A 17,947-nucleotide genomic window follows, 5' to 3' on the forward strand; every position below is an offset into this window, starting at 1 on the left:
TGGGATTTGAGAAAGACAAGCTTAGGTGCTACAACTGTGGGGAGCCAGGTCACTTTTCTCGTGAATGCACAAATCCTCCAATGGGTGTGGGAGAGATCAAGATTACCGAGATGTCTGACAATGAGAGTGCTAAAAAGTCGGGTAAGAGAATCATCCCAAACTACTCCTCGAAGCAAAGGGTCCCAAGGATTAATCAAGGAAACTCAACAAATGGGAACTTCGAATCAAGCTCTAAGGCGATGATTGCTAGGAATGTCGAGTCAACTGTACCTGACTGGGAAGGGGACCAATTTGAAGAATTAAAGAATCCTCTGAACTTTGCTGGAATGGCATTCACCGATCAGGCCGGCACCTCTTCAAGCACCTCTGATGGGATTCCTACACCTGCCTCGCTCATTCCCGAGGTACACAAACTTTGCTCTCAAGAATGTATTGATAAAGTTATTCACTATAGAAACCATAATGCTAAAATTCTTGAACAAATTGATAGCATTAGAGTTCAGAACGATGATCTTAAAAAGGCTGCAAAGATTTACACTATCAGAATTAACACTCATAGTAATGATATGGCCGATCTTAGGAAAGAAGTTTCAATTTCTAGAAATTTAGCAAAACGTCATGAAAATCAAGTAGTTGAACTAAACGCGAAAATTGTTAAATTAGAAATTGAGTTAACCCAAAAGAAGATTGCCATAGAAAACTTTGAGTTAGCTACCGAAAAGCTGAACAAACTAATTGGGTCACAAATGGAGCTAAGGATAAAAACTGGAATAGGCTATGATAGTTCTGCCGTACCTCCACCGTTTAACAATAACTATACTAGCCTTCCTCACTTTGATTTTAACTCTCCTCCTGAGGAAGAAATGGTCTATGGTATTGGTCATGTGCCCATGTTAAAGACATTTGTTCCTGCATCTCCGAAGAAAGTTCTTTCAGCTAATTCTTCAGTTAATCCTAATAGTGATTCATCTTCTGTAGCAGGTTGTGTAGAAGAAAATGGGTGTATGGAAACAAACATGAGTTTTGGAGATAAAAATTTGCATTTTGATTCATCTATTGTCAAACCCGTCTGTAATAATTTTGTTTTCAAAAACATTTTGAACAATGATGTATGTGACGAGGATGTTCATGTTGGCACCTCCATTGAAAATGAAAATGATGTCTCTATTTCTGAAAGTGACTGTGAAACTATTTTTGATGAAACCATTGTTGATAGAACTGTGCATGAAACCGCATCTGTGAGTATTAACTTACCTAGTTGTTCATCAAAGGATTGTAAAGTGGAGAAACCTAAATTTAATGAAAATCGTTTTGAAAAGGAAAGGGCAAGTACTTCTAGTAAATATGTGTCACCTCACAGAAACAATTTTTATCAATCTACAAATCAATATTATCAACCTCAACTGTACAATCAATTTGATAATAGCTACTATGGTTACTATCCACAAGATCATGTTAATTCTTTCTATACAAATGTTTTTGATGATCGGGGTCATAGATCTGACAGTTTGTTTGTTCCCATACAACCATCTCTTTATTCGACACAACCTGTGTATTATAATTCTGACGGTTTCTACAAGGAAGATAGAAGAAAATTGTGTTTTGTGTGTGGAAACCCTTCTCACCTTGCAAGACATTGCAAGAACTTGCATGATATGAAAAGGAAAACGAACAATCGGTTTAATCAATTTCATTCAAGAGCTAAACCAAGCTCAAGGAATAGAAATGATCAACCTGACAGTTCTGCCAGTGAAATGGACGTGGGATCCAAAAATTAAAGGAATGACAAATCTCCTTTTTGGATAACCAAGAAGGAGAGAGCAAAAAGGAATTCAAAGACTGACAAGTCTGAGAATTCATCGAAAAGAAAGCAGAAAAGACATACAAAGATTGAAAAATCTGAGGATGTTGTTTTAAAACCAAGAAGGAGACAGTCTAGAAAGTCTTTTAAAAACAGGAAACATGCTCATGCATGGAATCATAACGACTGTTCTTCTGATTGTGACACGTCCCACAACTTCATAAACAACAATGAGAAAATGACATTTGACCCTTTATCATCCTTCTTATTTCTAAACACCCACTTGGTACCAATCGGTTTCTTGTTCGCATGCATCTTGACCAATCTCCAAACTTGAAGCTTCTTAAATTGTAACAATTCTTCTTGCATTGCTTCAAATGTCCTTTTCTCATTGTACAATCTCCAAACTCGGGACGAGAATTGCCATTTGTATCTAATAGACTCAAGGACCATGCATAAGATTAACATGATTAAGCTATGTTAAGTTCATGTAGTTATCTAATATTAGAGATGCAAGACAAGGAACACAAAAATAAGAGGTAAGAAACAAACGATCACTTCCGATTTCAAAGTTAGCCACTCAATTGTAGCAACTCGATATGGTACAAAACTAGGGTGCTAAACATGGAGTTGTTTGAGCTGGAACTCGAGCTAAACTAGGTGCTCATATTCTAGGCCGTAACAAATTATGCACTATTAAAAGATGATCACCAAGCAGCATGGCCTCGAATTAATTAAAGTTATAATTCAAGCTTAAATAGTATTCTGCGCATATAATTTGAGCTCATCGCAAATATTATAATTTTATCACCGAAAGTTATCAAACGTCTGAGCAGAGTTCCTTGAACAACTGAACCAATATTCGGCTACAAGCTTGGAGAAGAATGAATCAGTCTCCATAAGCTTTGAAGGCTCATCATACTCCATCATTTTCCCTGCAAATCAACAATTTACTTATGACTGACTCAAATAGACGATTTAAGCTATATATGTTTATTATTGTATAAACATGTTAAGCAGGCCACATAAAAAAATTAAGATAAGTGGAGAATAAGGCATTCAAAGTCTCAATTGAAACTAATTTTATGGATCACACCAGATTTTGCATAAAAGCATGTTTGGATAATGTAAATGGTCACAAAACACACACACACATACACACATATTTCTTTTACATTGAAATGTTGTTATTGATTGCTCAATATAATAACATAATTGTTGTTCCAACAAAATGTTAAGCCCATTTTCGGCATTATGTGATCTTAATTAAAAAAAAGATAAATACTCAGACGTGCGTCCAGAATTCACATGTTCATTGTAAATATTATTTAAAAAAAACGAACAGAAAGCAATAGTGGATCAACCCAAGTTCACCAGAGATGTTTAGAAATGTTTTGACTCGTACAAAAAGTAAACAGTTTTGACCCAAACTCGTTATGAAGCGTTACCCAAACCGCTCGTCCCAACTTCCCCCCAAGTGCCACATGGAATGCATGAAATCATTTGTTTCAACTATATTGGGAGTTGTAACATACCAAAAGACAAAACCATGACCTTGTCACTGTCAATAACGGTTGGAACTCTGTGTGCCACAGTTATGACAGTGCAACTTGAGAACTCTTCCCTTATGATTCTTTGTAGAATAACATCTGTTGCAGAATCAATGGATGCGGTGGCTTCATCCAATACTAGGATTTTGTTTCTCCTAAGTAGTACTCTTCCTAGACAGAATAATTGTCTTTGTCCGGCACTCCAGTTCTCTCCTTCATCACTCACTGTAAATTCAGAAAAATTGACATTTAAAAGTCTTGTATGATGTATTTTTTTTCTGCTACGTGTTTTGAAACTGATTATTTAAAGTAGGATTATTACATTCAAATAATTAGCACTAATACTTGTGGTGTTTGGACGTCATTAACAAATTCTGATCATCTATGGAACTGATATGCAAAATGACCAAAATAGACTCAAATTATTTGTTAACCTTTTAAAAAATCTTAATGTAAGTTACAAATAATTGTTTATAAAGGGGGTAAACAAGTAACGTTAATATGTAATCACTAATCAGTATTGTTATGCTAGTTATAAAACTGAATGTCTGACTTTTAAATAATCATCATTCTTTTATCCAAACACTAAAATTAGTTCTAAAGATTTTGGGTAACAGCAATAATCAAGATACTAGAAAGCGAATACGAACGACTCCTTAGTATGATAGTCAATAAAGGCGATTTACCTGAAGAATCTAGTAAATTTGGAAGACTTGTAATGGTAGTTTTAAGCTGACACTTCTCTAATGCCTGTAAATTCATATGAACTGTAAACATTATTGTAGAAAAGATCATATAGATGTATGAATAGATCTTTTTTGTATAAACTACCAATACATTTTTCGCTTTTGATTCATTAAAACAATTGTACTTTCTTTTAGCATAGATATATGGATATATCTTTGTCCAGTTTGGGTCATTATGTGGGCTTTTCTCGTAAAAGTTTTCGTGTCATTTGGGTTATCGTTTTATACCTTATAATGAACCAAACTACACAAAAACCATGTTTCAATTGCACAAATGTATAAAAAGGTGCAATGATTACAAATTTAAAACTAGACAAAAATATCAGTATCTTTGGTAGTCTAAGCAAAATATCTTTTTGGTCATGTTGTTGTTATTGCACATTTTGAGTCATTTTTAGATGACCTTATTATCCCATTTGGGTGGATCATGTGGACTTCTGGTAAAAAAAATGTTGGGTTTGGATCACCATAATAACATTTTATAACGACACGAATAAAAAAACCATCGTTTAATGAATTGGATATATAAGAAACGTATAATAAGTAAAACAGGACAAAAAGTTAAAATACAGTGGTATTTTTTGCAGAAAATTCCATATGAATTTCAGTTTTAGTTACCTTCCATATCTCATCATCAGAATGAAGTCCAAGTGGGTCCAAGTTTGTTCGAATACTACCCCTAAAAAGGGTGGGTTCTTGTGGGATGACACTTAAATTCACTCTAAGATCTTTAAGTCCAATAGAGCAAATGTCCAATCCATCTATAAGAATTCTTCCACTATCCGGTTCTACCAAACGAAATAAAGCTGTTATTAATGTTGTCTTCCCACTTCCTGTTCTTCTGACAATGCCTACTCTAGTCCCTTCTTTGAAAGTGCAAGTTATCCCTTTGAGAACCAATGGTGCGTTTGGACGATATCTTAACTGAAATAACAACCCCATAAATACATAAACATTATAATGTCAACAGAACAAATATCTCATTTCTACACGCTTTTAATAAAGAATAAAACTTTATCAATTTATAAGCATGAAGAAATATAAAATATTAACTGTATATAACATGTTGACACTTAAAATTATTTCATGTCACATATTTTGCCACCTGTTTTTATAGTTTATGAAAGGATTTGAATCATAAATCTCGACGTGTTTTGTAATTAAAAAAAAATGAAAGAAAGTTTGAATTTACCTTTAGATCCTCGAAATGAATCCTTCCCTTTGAAGGCCAAGATGATGGTGACCTTTTATTAACCACTACTGCCGGTGGCTCAGGTGGTATGTGCATGAATTGTTTGACCCGTTCAACTGAAACGATGTAATTGGCTAAACTGCAATACCATCTAGTCAAAAACACTTGGGTGCCGGTCAAAGTCAATGCGTAAGAAAGAGAGAGGCCAACCAACCCTATACAAACATTGAACATATGGAGTTAATATATGTTATCTTTGAGCACATATGAAATATAGTGGAAAGTAGAAATTTTGACCCGTGTACTTATAAAGAATTGAGGTGGTTTATGTGTATCTAACTAGTCAAACGGGTAAAATCAGCAAAAAAAAGTGTATTAGACAGCTTACTAGTGGTTATATTCAAAAAACACATAAAGAAAACTTGGACAAAAAGTGTTTCTGGTTAATACAAGCCGTATAGACGCACCCAACTAACCCGTTTTCCAGCTCATGATATGACTGACATACCTGGAGGCACAAATCCATTTGGAACAAGTACCAGAAGAAAACTAGCTGTGAACAAGGTGAGATTCGAAAATGCTTCGGCTCTTATAACCAACCACTCCAATGATGCATTCGAGAAAAAGAAAGTACTTGCGTCTGTATCCACCAACCTAACGTATTCTTTAAAAAACCTATCTTGCATTTTAAATGCTCGTATTGTTGCTATACCAAGTGATGTTTCAGATGCATAATTCATCACGGGCGCTTTTGTTGTTCCATTGATTCTCATTAGTTCTCTAGCATTTGGTTGATAATATCCCTGAAGTTTACAGAAAAAAAGTTATACAGTTTGGATTAAGTTCATGTTACCCAACCTGCCCAATATTGCACCTCTAAAACTGATACAGATTTACCTGAACATATTTTGTGGCCACGAGACCGAAGATGGCTACAATGAGAACTTGCCATGTCACTGAGGACATAATCAAAATCATAGCAAGTAATTCAATAATAGGAGCAGTCACATAGGCGAAACAGAACGGTATGTCAAAATCAATTACACTAAGATCAGATGAGGCCTGCACGAAATACTAAATTAGCAACAAAACATGTTATAAAAAAAAAACTTTTTCTTTTTCGGGCTAATTTCATAAAAATATTGTTACAACCTTGCTCTAAGGTTTGTTTAGTTAACCAACTGTTTCTAGGCCAGAGAAAAGAACTAAAACTTACAAAACTGATTCAAGGTAATTTGACGCACTAACTGGTTAAAATATGAAGATGTGTTGTTAACTTCTGAGCATGTTGACTTTTTTTCGTTATGTGGTGCTGACATGGCGCCTTCAATCCATTAATATTAGCCTATTCGGTTTATATCTTAAAGCAAAAATTTTGAACCTTTGATGTTTATTCTGGCCTGAAATAATTTTTTAGGCAAAAAAAAGCATTAAAGTTTAAAAAAAAATACGGTAACCATCATCTTCTAACGGTTTTGGACAAAACGATGATATGTCGGTAGCGTTTGGTCAGGTTGACTTTTTCCATGTGGCGCTGACATGGCCTCCAAACTGGTTATATTACGTAGTTACCTTAAATCAAATATTTGAACTTTCGGGCCTAAAAAAAGTTGGCTGCTATAATCAGAATTCAGAAGAAAGTTTCTAAAGAATTCTTACCCGGGTTAGAATTCGCCCAACTGGAGTAGAGTCAAAGAAGACCATTGGAGCACGGAAAATTGATTCGGTGAACTTATCGAAGAACAATTTGGAGGCTTTTAATCCCAAAAGTGCAGCAAAAAGTGATCTTAAATACACAAAAACTGTGCTGATTGATGAAAGCAAAGTATATCCACAAATCAACATAATGGTGGTGATTTTCGGGATTTGAATACCATATGCTAGCCAATAACTTGCTGCTGCTTGAAGAGCAACAAAAGCAGTTACGGTAAAAACGGATAAAAACAAATACCATGATCCTTCTGAAATGACAACATAATCTAGGAAAGGTTTCCATCCAACATTACCAACCTCCTTTTCTTCTTCTTCAGTCAACTGCACGCCCGGTGGGCCCGTCATTAACTGCCCCTCACTCTTTTCTTATTTGAGGTGTTTGTTGTTAACTTCTTCTAAAGTTTCATGCATGTTTATTGTTTTGTTTTCAGAAGGTGAAGAGTTTAAACCTGTGATTGCCTCTTTATGAGCGTTCACAAGCTGTTCAAACGCCGTCCCTGCCATTAAGATATCTTCATAGTTTCCTGATTGTGTTATTTGACCATCTTGCATTACCTTGAAACAAAAATAAATTAATAAATAAATATAATGTGATCCCTAAATTATATAAATGATTAAAGAGCCATTTATAGAGGTGGAAACATGGGTGGGTTGGGTAACGGGCTAAAATATGTGTGGAACGGGTCAAAAGTCAAAACATGTGTGAAACGGGTCAAAACAGACTCGCTAACAATTTTTGTCATTAGATGTGTATGACAATTATTCCAATTATTACCACAATCTTTGAATTAACTAATTGGGCAAGCTGTTTGACCCCCTGATATCCGTTGAGATCAAACACAACCGAATCAACCCATGTATAAGTAAATAGATCAAAATTTGCACCTCTATAACACAAAACTGTGTTAAAAAGTTCATAAGTTTTTGTCATGATTACCAGAATATTGTCAACTGATGAGAGAAACTCCACTTGATGAGTGACAAGAATGACTGTTTTGCCCTCAAGACAGTTCAAAACACAATCCTGAACCACAAGATTTAGTTTAAGTCAAACTAACTAAAATACACCATTTCAAGAAATTGAAATCTTACATTAAAGAGAGTTGCTGCTGTATGCGCATCTACAGCACTAAATGGGTCATCAAGAAGATATATATCAGCATCATTGTATACTGCGCGCGCAAGTTGAACTCTTTGCTTTTGGCCCCCACTCAAGTTAAGTCCTCTTTGACCAATTTCTGTTAAGTCTCCATGATTAAAAGTTTCAATATCTTTATCCAAAGCGCACGCCTTAATAGCCTTTTCATATTTGGTTCGATCCATTGGCTTCCCATACAATATGTTATCTTGAATTGTCCCACTTTGAATCCAAGATGTTTGGCTAACATAAGCAATTGATCCAAAAACATCCATCTGAAAACAAAATCAAGATAACAATTAATCCAATATAAACAATCAAATACAATCATTGAATATGTGCACTCACTATTCCAGAAGTTTTGGATATTTCCCCAAGAACAGAATATAGCAAAGATGACTTTCCGGCACCAACTGACCCGCAAACTGCTACTTTCTGCCCACATTTTACTTCAAGATTAATATTCCTAAGAGTTGGAACGGGTGATTCAGGATCCCAACTGAAGTTCCCATCCTGTATTTTGATACAAGGATGTGACTTTTCCGGTTCTTGGTTTCTTTCCATCCTTATATCTTTAAGTTCATCATCAACCAAGAAAGAATTAATCCGGTCAAAGGATACTTTGACTTGAATTAATGCAGAAAGTGCGTCGGGTAACAACCTTACGGGTTCAGACATAGTTCTTAATGCTGCTAAAATTGAAAAAATAGTGGCAGCATTTAGAGGTGCACTTTTCAATAGCGCGCATCCAAAAAAGACAACTGAAGAAACGAGTGTAGGTGACATCCAATACACAACCGTGCCATACGCCCTTTTGAACTGAAGTTCACGTAACCAACGGACTTCAGTTTCTCTAAAAGATTCAGTCATTTTCTTGAATTTTTCTTCCCAAGATTGCAACTTGATGACCTTCATGTTGTTTAAAATCTCGGAAGTGGATCGTAGTCTCTTGTCCTGAGCCACCATGAAATTCAACTGACTTTTTTGCATAGATTTTGCAAACGGCACATTAAGAAGCGCGCATAAGATTAGAGGGACTAAACCGGGAAGAACACCTAATCCTACTATGGAAAACAAGACACCTACTGCCATAAATAGTTGAACGAAACAAGCCCACGCCAAATGAAACCACATAGGAAAGTCACCCATTCTATACGAATCAATCGCTATGTAATTCACAACTTCCCCTGTAGAATGTTGTTTCTTTCCTAAATTAGAAAGCTTAAGTTGTTTCTCATATACTTTCACCATTAAAGCTGACCTCATTCTCATACCGGTTCTTCTTGCATTAAAGTAAAACTGTCTGTTAGACAATGACTCCACTACCTTGACTAATATTAAACTCCCTACTAATAATAACCCTTGATGTAAATCTTTAACTTCACTGTTGGAGTAGTCAACAAACGCGTAGAGTAACAACGGGCTAACAATGACTGATATATTCCTAAGCAAGATGCATAATCCTGAAAAAACCATCTCTTTTAAATAAACTTTGGCTAATGCTTTAGGAACCATGTTTGCATTGTTTAAGGATTTTTCTGTTTGCAGTGCATCCCATGCTTTTGTGAACTTTTCATGGGCAAATGCTGCTTGGTCTACGGGTGCTAAACACGGAATGTCTTCTAGAACTAATGGCTTTCTATAACCTACCGCAAGCAACGGGTTCACCCAAGAAAACGTCAATTTGCTTAAAAAACTCGGTTCTTCTGATTGGCTTGTATTTGCATTTAGTGTTTCATTAACCAATAAGGGCTCGGATAAAGTCGGGCTTTGTGTGTACAGAGTGATGAAAGTTCTAAAGTTTCTTATAGCACACAAAAGAAGTAAGAAACTAGCAGCCCATTCTATCAAAGCCAAGTTCAAGATGGTCGATGAATTTGCGAAATTCTCAATGTTCACGAAAGAAAGTGACAAGAAACAAAAGATCCACCAAACGGTAGCTAGAATCTTGACGGATGTAAATCTTTCTACAAGTAACGAAACTGTCAAAGTTACCCAAACTAGTGGTCTAACTATGAACACCCACCAATTCAACTTAGGGGTTGTAGCAGTTGCATCCCACAAACCAGCAATAAGATATGTAACCGAAATGAGAAAACAACAAGACGCAACTGATGAAGATATCCAATCATTTTTCCTTGATCTGTTCGTGTTCTTAATATAACTTAAAAGTAGTAGCAAATAGAACAGAAAGACAAACACCAAGTTGAAAATGTCTAAAATACTTCTGTGTGTGAATTCAAAATCGCCCTCGGAAACCATATTGATCCTCCCTGAAAATATATTAATAATTACAAGATGGATTCAGAACATGTTGAGAGGTGTAGTATCAGTTTGAGATTGCTCATATAAAAAAGTTAAAACAGATTTAGATGAATTCGGATGAAATAAGTTATGTTAATTGGTATTAATCTCAACCGTCGATCTTCTCATTCATCGGATGAAACACATACACCCTTTAGTTTCAAACACTTCAAATGTTTGCAGCAATTCAGAATTCACAATCATATCAACAAACAAAATCATTACCTAGTAAAATCTTCATTGAATAGTTTTCCGAACAGCAATTGCTTGAATCCGCCAATCTCCACCGTCGAAAATTAGTTAACCAGCACTGATCGGAGGCGAATTCTGTAATAAAAGAAAAACAATGTGATGTAATTTATTTATTGAAAATGGTGGAGATATATCATATATATGATGAATACAAATGCAATACGTAAGTGGTATAAATTCCAAACAAATTACTGACAGTGTCACATTCTTCACCAATCTGAAAGTTTTCCACACATTTTGGATTCTTGTATGTAATTAGATTATAATACGTACTTTCTCACTAACTACCTCCACCATCAACATTATCTTATTCTCGCATGCATAATAATCATATTCTAATCGGTTTCGTCACTGCATGTAGTATTTATATACATATATGCTTACGAAAGCTTTTTGGCTGCTTCACTATAAATATATACATATAGACAATTGTTGTGGCTCACTCATTAAATGTGTGAAGGACGTAATATCTCAAGATCAAAAACAATATCTTAAATTTCTAAATTGTTTTGTGTTATTATTGTAGGGTGTAAACAACAACTCGAGCTGAGCCCAAGTTAGACTAGGCTCGAGCTCGGCTTGTTTAACTTACAAAATGTTCGGGCTTGGCTCGTGAGTGGTTGTTCAAGGTTGAGCTGGACTCGGCTTGGTTCGTTTATTACTTATTAATTAAAGAGTAAACTGTGGTTTTCATCCATGTGGTTTGTCCAAATCTGTGGTTTTAGTCAAATAGTTTCAAATTAACGATTTTCGTCCATGTGGTTTCATTTCACTTGCAATTAAACCCAACCCCACTAACGTCGTTAAGTTCGGCCGTTAAACCCAACAGCGTGCCCCTCACGTGAGGGGCAGCTTTGTCATTTTTTTTCCCAAATACACCCCAACCCCTCACGTGAGGAGGGCTTGCGAATTAGGGTTGGGTTTATTTGGGTGAAAAGGACAAAACTGCCTCTCACGTGAGGGGCACGTTGATGGTTTTAACAACAAGACTTAACGGTGTTACTGGAGTTGCGTTTAATTGCAAGTGAAATGAAACCACATGGACGAAAATCGTTAATTTGAAACTATCGGACTAAAACCACATATTTGGATAACCCACAGTTCACTCTTAATTAAATTATATAATTTATCATTATTTTTATACAAATTTTTATTATAATATATGTAACACAATGTATATTATTTAGTTTTTTTTATCATAATTTTATCTATATTAATCTTAGTTAAATAGATATATACTAAATATTTTAATTGAAACTATAAAATAACAAGTTCATTTATTAAACATGTTTATTTTTAAGCCAAGTAGCCTTTTAGCTCGGCTCAACTTGATCTTTTGCTAGTCAAACTCGAGTAGCTCGCAAGCAGATTGACTCGTTTACAATTCTACATGCATAAATATATTCGACATGCTGAAAAGACAGAGAGCACCGTGAGATTGTGTGTAGTGGTTTGTTCAAGGTGTGTCAAGCTCATTAAGGGAAGATGTCAAAACCATTATGTGGGTGCCAATGAGGGGTGTCAAGGGACTTTAATGGAGAGTGGGTGGGTGGGTGGGGGAGTCAATGGTGAGGCTGCTTGTAAACCTACCAATCAAATCCATTTTAATATCGAGTTAAAATCAATACACCATTGTGAAAGGAAATGTTAGTTTTTTTTCCGAGCTGTGTATATTAATAACAAAACAACCATCAACAAACAGACCAACTCCAAGACCAGGGGAGGCCTCCAAATACCTGCACAAAATTACATTAAATCAAAATTATACCATCTTGGCCAATCTAAATTTCTATTTTTTTTACCTATATTTGAACCACAAAAACTGAGCGACTTTATATCTCTTATAACTTCTTCAATCTTGACCTCTTTACCTTCGAACACCTTTTCGTTTCTCGCCTTCCAAATCCTCCAACAAGCAACTATCACTATACCATGAAACGCTTTCTTCTCGACCAAACCGACTTGATGGATTTGTGAAGATTCAACAAGTCTCTAACCGAAAACCCAAAAACAGGGGAAACATTACACCAACGACTAATGTGATCCCACACAATCATCGCGACCATACAACCGGTATATATGTGATCAGCCGTTTCCTTTCTATCTTCACAAAGGGCACAAAGGTCATTAGTAACCATAATATTCCGTCTAGCTAACGTTGCCCGAGACCCGAGTCAGAATCCTATTCATTTCTGCCCTCCACAGGTGAATATTACACTTCGTCAGAGCCCACTTACTCCATTTCATAACAACAATATTATTATCATCTTTATTTTTAACAATCAATTTTTTAACCAAGCTTATCGAAAACATCCCCGAATTATCACCCAGCCACTCCCAAGCATCTTTTCCCCCCTTCCACACTGCTGCATTCATGATTTGAAGACACTTTTCCAACTCTGCATGTTCTTAAGCTGTGCTTGGAGATCTAACCCAGTCCCAAGATCAACCAAACTCTCTGCCTTGTCTCCGGAATATGTCCATAACCTTGCACGATTTATTCCTTTCAAGTTTGAACAAAATAGGACAAGCCTCCCTGAGACTTTTAGCTCCTGTCCAGTTATCAAACCAAAAACTTAATTGCTTTCCATCTCCTAAACATCCTTTAATAAGATCCACCATTTTGCTTCCTTCCAAGTTCCAACTTAATTTATTGACCATTTTTGCAACATTTACTATTATTTAGCCACACCACTGTGTTCCCATTATTAACTGGACGTCTGGACCACCTGCCCATAGTGAAATTGAATCAAGTCTATTAACCGTTTCCAAAGCCCCTCTTTCTTAGTCTTAAATCTCCAACCCACGAGTTATTAACGTCTTTAAGTCTTGATATATCTAACTCACCCATAACTTTTGGTCTAACCACTTTTTCTTCCCACGCCACCCAATGTAACTTTTTAACATCACTAGCCCCTCCTCATAAAAATTTCTTTATAATTTTCTCTAAATTCTTCACCACTTTACTGGGCACTTTAAAAAGAGAAAAATAATAAACTATTTTATAATGTTATAAATACTATTAAAAAAGAGAATATTACTATTTTATAATATTTACCTCTTTATAGCAAAAGTTAAAAGCTTTTCTATATAAGCCAAATGACCCATGTCATATCTCTTGTCAACTTCTCCCACTTTAATATAAACTAAAAAACACAAGGATAAAGGATGTGATTCAATATCGATTTGATCGATGGTTTTGAATTGAACAAATACATATATATATATATATATATATATATATATATATATATATATATATATATATATATATATATTGCTAGGTTTACCGGCCAGCGTGCTAGGTTTATCATGCTTTTATCGGGTAACGTGGCAGGTTTACGGGTCAACGGGCTTGGTTTACCGTGTTTTGCAAGTCATTGTGGCTAGGTTATCGGGCAACGTGACTTGCAAACATGAGAGGAAATTTATGACCAGTTTATCGGGTAATGTGCTAGGATTACCAGTCAGTTGTGGATATACATTCTTAGCGTTGCAGCTACATGTGACTCATATCCACATAACTTCACAGTTAAGCGTGCTTGGGCAAGAGTAGTTCTAGGATGGGTGACCCACCGGGAAGTCTTCATCTTTTTATTTTTTTTACATTTGGAGAGGAAATGTATAAATGAATAACCTAATGCTTCTATTTCGGTTGTGATCATACCAGCACTAATGCGGATCCCATCAGAACTCCGCAGTTAAGCGTGCTTGGGCAAGAGTAGTACTAGGATGGGTGACCCCCAGAAAGTCCTCGTGTTGCAACCATCTTTTTGCTACTTTTATGTTTTGTGCATGATACTATGGCTTATGCTATCTTGGGTCTATCATGATACAATGCATTTTTACTTGCAAAATCTCGCAAAAATTCATACTTCAGTTTTTTTTAATTTTAACAGTGGATTTTATAGCCACGACCCAAAAAATGTTAGAATTATGACTCCTGCAAGAAAACCATAAAATCGAAACATTAACCAGAACACCAGGTAATGACTCTTTCTTGGATCCATATCACCACAAACTGGATATAAACATTAGCATCTAGCCATCTATGATCTTTTTCTTACTCATTGGCAATCTGATGGGATCAAGCCATTTAGTAACTGATATTGGAATAAAAGAAGGATGAATACCAACTTTTGCAACCATTTTTTAACAGAAATATGAGTAAATTGTGGTTTCGTTTATGTGGTCTGTCCAAATATGTGGTTTTCGTCCATGTTGTTTGTGCAAATATGCGGTTTTAGTCCAATAGTTTCAAATTTGTGATTTTCGTCCTTGTGGTTTCATTTCACTTGCAATTCAACCCAAATTCATTAACCACGTTAAGTCTGGTCGTTAAACTCATCAGCATGTCCTCACGTGAAGGGCAGTTTTGTTCTTTTTCTCCCCAAATAGACCCCAGTCCTACTCACTATTCGCTAGCCAAATTTTGTCTAGTCGAAAGCCAATTTAAAAGTAACTCCAATCTAAAACTTCAACTTTCCTTGGAATATATCTATTCAATATAGTCACTTCATTTTAATCATACGTCTTTTTAAAACAATAAATAGAGGGATTTTCATTTTTCATTTTAGTATGAAAATGATATTAAAGAAGTGGAATTTTATTTATATTTTAGTATGAAAATAAGAAATCTTATTGATGTGAAAGGTTGAATGAAACAGTGCAATAGTAAAAAAAGAAATACCTTTTAACATAACACATATATAACAACTTACCTTAAAATCTTGCAAATGTTTATTTATAGACAGAATTATAGAAATTGTTCTTTATGTTTGTACCAAATTTCACTTATTATCCTTTATCTTTAAAAGTAACATTTTTTATCCTTTACGTATATAAATTTGACAGCATTTGTCCTTTACCCCTAACCCAGTTCGTTTATCTCGTTAAGTTAGGTCATGTGCATTGCACATGAAGGCATATTCGTCTTTTTACCTATTAAAAAAACATTTTAATTATAAAACTTAAAGAATATATATATTAAAAAACCTTTTTTTCTCTCTCTAAAAAACAAACACCACAGACTCTGTTTCTTTGATCCGCACTACCACCACCTCCACCTCCACCATCAAACCCATCACCACACCTTGTAGTTCAGCAGCCTCAAAATGGTACATCTGACTACATCCCTCAATAAAAAATCGAACCTAAATCATAGATCAGTCTCCTTCAATCGCTTGTTCTAGTCGTTGGAGAACTAAACCCTTTATGTTATCGCTGTTACAGAGGCGTTTGCGACGGCAGCGAAAACCACCGTTTGGGTCGGCAATGCTAGGAGGAACCTAATCAACAGAAAGAGTAAAACCCCGTTTCATATTCTCTAAACCCTAAAATCCATGAGGAAAATGGGTGATCGCCGGTGACTGTACGGAACGTGGGTTTCAGGTAGATCGAGTCGTAATACTTTAATGGAGCTTTGATTAGGGTTCCGATTTGGCCGAATCGAAAGAATGAACTTTGATTAGGCTTCCGATTTGGCCGGAATAGGATGAATGAACTTTGATAGGCTTCCGATTTGGGCGAGGATGATGAATGGGATTATGTTAGGTTCCAATTTACCAAAAATATGCTAATGGATTTTGATTTGGGTTCGTTTTGATCGGACGACAGTGGTGGTGGTGGTAGTGTTGGTGGATGAGAGAGAGAGAGAATGGTGTATGGTGGTTCCGGTGGCAGTGTCGGTGGCTTGCCGGAGAAGACGGTGGTGGTGGCTCGTCGGAGGTGAAGTTAAGCTGGCAGTGGATGAATTCATAGGGCCGTGTTTGGTTGCAGGTAGACGATGAAGAAGATGATGAGTTTTGGAATAAAACTAAAATGTTTTTTTAATAGGGTAAAATTACAATAATACCCCCACGTGAGCAGCACACGACCCAACTTAACAAGATTTTTTAACGGGGTTAGGCCTAAAGGACAAAAGGTGTGACATTTTTAAACGTAAAGGACAATAATCATCAATTTGGAAGATAAAGGAGCACCAGTGAAATTTAAGGTAAACATAAAGGACAATTTCTGTAGTTCTGTCTTATCTATATAATATGTCATGTTGAGAGTTTTTATTGAGAATATTGTTATATAGTTAATTTATACACAACAAATAATTCATACCAACTCCAAAGCTTGCATTTTCAAATATTTGAGATCACTATTTTCATTCCATTTGCCTTCGACATATTTGGATCTCTAGCTCTCGAGGCGGTTTGCTTCTTGAAACGGGTGGAGAAGGTGGTCCACAGTGACTCGCAGAGCCCGAGGAACCAAAGATTTATATTTAGTAGAACAGGTTTTGCGATCCAAAAGGGGATAGCGGCGCAACTTGTTGCTCGCGTACGTAGTTTGGTTTGTGTTAAATGTTAATAAAAAATCCTTATTGGTCAAAAAAAAAATTTGTAAGGTGAACATCATACCACTATCATGGGTGAAAACATGACACTCATAGATTCATTTTATTATATACAAGCCATCCTATCTTTTAAATTGCATCACCCTTATTTTTACTCTAAACCCAACACATTTATTTGTGACCTAGAAGGCCAAAATTCAAGCTTATACAAGGGAAGCTTAATAAGTAAGCTATTAAATTTATAAACAAAAAAAAACATTTATTATTTTATTGCTTTCGAATAGGAATATACGAGTTACAATTAACATAGTGATAAAAACAAATAATTAAGTAATGTTTAAGTGGGAGTAGTTGGAGTTAGGTTACTAAAAGTTTAAACTTGTCATTGGCGGTATAATGTAAATAGTAGGAGGAAAGCTTGTATGTTCAAAAAAAAAAAAAAAGTTTAAACTTGTTTTGGACTTTTGATGATAACATGTTATGCCAGATGTCATGTCGACTTTTATTAATGAAAGATTTAGTTTTTCATTCATATATGATATGGAGTAGTTAACTGGGCAATTGACATTATGGTCCAATAATATGGAGCTAATAATTAAGGTTTAAAATTTTTAAAGTTTTGGGTTTGAAATTTGCAGTGTCAATTTCAGTATGGACGATTGACATATTATTTCAGGAAGGCTATCTTACATGCTGAATGTGAATTCAAATGTTGTAAAATGAAAAAAGAAAAACTAGTTGATAGCAAAACTAATTAGTTCATGTGTCATGTGCAATAAATTTATGGTGCAAGTACCATAATGATAAACGACAATTTATCTATGATATGATGTTATCAGCTTAGATATGATATAAGAGAAAATAAAAACTACCATTTTTTACTGTTATATTTCAATAGTTAGAAA

At 35.3% G+C, this 17,947-nt stretch overlaps 2 pseudogenes across 1 annotated transcript; one reads left to right on the top strand and one right to left on the bottom strand.

Moving 5' to 3' along the window:
* Positions 1–2,520: 2,520 nt before the first annotated feature.
* LOC143581761 (ABC transporter C family member 8-like) lies at positions 2,521–13,804 on the bottom strand (annotated as a pseudogene). The gene is made up of 13 exons (XR_013143884.1): positions 13,755–13,804; positions 12,386–12,432; positions 8,489–10,413; positions 8,095–8,415; positions 7,940–8,026; positions 6,949–7,557; positions 6,187–6,351; positions 5,798–6,092; positions 5,290–5,504; positions 4,716–5,021; positions 4,038–4,101; positions 3,337–3,576; positions 2,521–2,736 (listed from the first exon to the last, which is right to left on the bottom strand). The product of XR_013143884.1 is annotated as an ABC transporter C family member 8-like (transcript).
* Positions 13,805–14,349: 545 nt separating this feature from the next.
* Positions 14,350–14,464, top strand: LOC143583586 (5S ribosomal RNA; annotated as a pseudogene).
* The last annotated feature ends 3,483 nt before the right edge of the window (positions 14,465–17,947 follow it).

Source organism: Bidens hawaiensis, unplaced genomic scaffold (assembly GCF_021521415.1).
Source record: "Bidens hawaiensis isolate Kalapana, Puna unplaced genomic scaffold, B.hawaiensis_p1.1 tig00001511_1, whole genome shotgun sequence".
Classification (NCBI taxonomy): Eukaryota; Viridiplantae; Streptophyta; class Magnoliopsida; order Asterales; family Asteraceae; genus Bidens; species Bidens hawaiensis.